This window comes from Anoplophora glabripennis, unplaced genomic scaffold, assembly GCF_000390285.2.
Source record: "Anoplophora glabripennis isolate ALB-LARVAE unplaced genomic scaffold, Agla_2.0 scaffold7007, whole genome shotgun sequence".
Lineage (NCBI taxonomy): Eukaryota > Metazoa > Arthropoda > Insecta > Coleoptera > Cerambycidae > Anoplophora > Anoplophora glabripennis.
Genome location: NW_019423082.1, coordinates 1278 through 3503, shown reverse-complemented (window position 1 = coordinate 3503; position 2226 = coordinate 1278). Strand labels below are relative to the sequence as shown.

At 35.3% G+C, this 2226-nt stretch overlaps 1 pseudogene; it reads left to right on the top strand.

Moving 5' to 3' along the window:
- The first annotated feature begins 1220 nt into the window (after positions 1-1220).
- On the top strand, positions 1221-1539 carry LOC111693047 (annotated as a pseudogene).
- Positions 1540-2226: the final 687 nt, after the last annotated feature.

Genomic DNA, 2226 nt, shown 5'->3' with positions numbered 1-2226 from the left:
AGCAAATTTCCCCTTCCAAGCTCTTGTTGAATGATGCAGTAGAGGTAGCAGCATTTTACACATAAATTAAAATAGTATCAATTAATTTTACACTGTTATACACCCAGGCCACTTGAAACACTTGTAAGATGACGTAAATAATAAACCACGGTAATAAAAGCACTGTGAAAACCACAGTAATACTGTACAGTAAGTATTTGTGAAGTGAAAAACTATTTAATAAACACAGTACAGTCGGCCAGCTACATAGTCCTGATAACAGAGCAACTCCAAAATTTTTGTTTTCTAAATCTGTAAATAATTTATTACAACCTTCTTAGTGACATGAAGTGGGGTATATTGTACTCCATTTTTTAATATATTTATAAATTTTGTATCTAAACTAGACCCAAAGTTAAGAAATTCAAGTAAAAAAAAAGAACGTCGAGTTGCTTGCTCTGACCCAAAAAACTGCTGTGTATTAAAAAAAAACATTTGAGATCTACTTGTATATTACACCTTATCCTTTCCACCAAAATCGTTGTTTTATTCTAATTTCAATACTAATGATATGTCTACACTTCCTCTTGATACTATAAAAGTGTTAGTACAATATAATTATGTCTGTTTTATTTTACTACATTTTTTTGTTAGATGTATGTCAAAATTACAGTTTCTAATGTGGTTTTAATTATAGAATTTCTAATTAAAAAATATACTCATGATGTCAATTTATATTATATTATATATTATATTATTTATTAATTAAATAGTCAAATAATAATTTAATTTGGATATAGAAATACAAATGTTTGCATTCTGCTATATTGTATGATTCCATTCTGTTTTATCTTAATGTTTTGCATATTTCTTTCATTCAATATTTAATTGGAATTTTTTTCCATAAAAATGACAAAACTGACAGCGCCTGATAATTTCTGATAATATACACCGCTGCAGAATGTAATTCGACAATTAAGTACTATTTGAAAAACTTAGAATAGAGCTGCATGATTTGCAAATCAATCAGATACAACGACGAATGAATGAAATTTTAGGTAAAATCCGACACTTATGTGTGAGTAAAGCCGGCATATTACTATTATTATGCTCACAATTGATATTTTAAATTGTATGATGTGTGAGAAGGGTGGGCATATCACTATTATTACATTTGATAATTTTACGTTTACGATGTGGAGACAATAGAGATTTAATGGTTACCCTCTTCCTAATGGTCCCGCAGGTTATTTGGCAACACGGGCGCCTGCTCGGCGTGCGGGCAGACCATCCCGGCCAGCGAGTTTGTGATGAGGAGCGGCGGACCGTCGCCGCAGCAGCCGGGCGCGCCGCCGCACGTGTTCCACCTCAAGTGCTTCATGTGCAGCAAGTGCTTGCAACCGCTGGTACCAGGGGACAGGTACTACATGTTGGCCGGCAGTCTGGTGTGCGAGCAGGACTGGCACAAACTCCTGAAGAGCTCGGCGGCGACGCCCACGGTGCGCAAGGGCAAGGTGGGGCGGCCTCGTCGGAGCAGGGATTGAAACGACGCCAATCACGAGGCAGGTGGGTACATTTTAATTTTTCCTTTCATCCGAAGGTAGTTATTGCACCTTATTTGNATTAGTGTCAGTTTTAAATTGGGAGTATATGTTGTGGAAAATGCAAGTATATCCATGTATCTTGGAAGCTAAATGTTTTAAACTCCATTGAAGATATGAATTAATGAAAACTTACTTCACTATTTGTGCCTTAGTCGTTGACCCATGTGGCGCCTAATTTGGTGTTCGAAATTTAAGAATCAAACACTTAACTCAAAAATGGGCTACCTCAGAGAATGATATTTGGATCTATGTCTATTCAACGTGTGTTATCCTGTTAAAAATATAAATAAAAATGACATTACTGGAAACTCATTTGACTAAGTGGCGTGTGATTTGGCGTTAAATCTTCGAAATTTACGAACCAAACACTTAGTTCATGTGGCGTACCTCAGGGAACTATGTTTCGATCCATGTCTATTCTATTAAATCAAATATTTTGGTTTAAATAGTATCAGTTTTAAAGTGGGCTTATATGCAGTGAATGATACTGATGTAATGTCGAATCCAGAAGTGTTAAACCCTACTAAAGGGTTAATTTGTCACATTTAAAATGAAGGCATTCACTAATATATCTACAAAAGGTCCAAAAGTTGTTTGGAGGAGTCTCAGTCTCTTGTTATTTGTTGAAATACTTACAGAACCT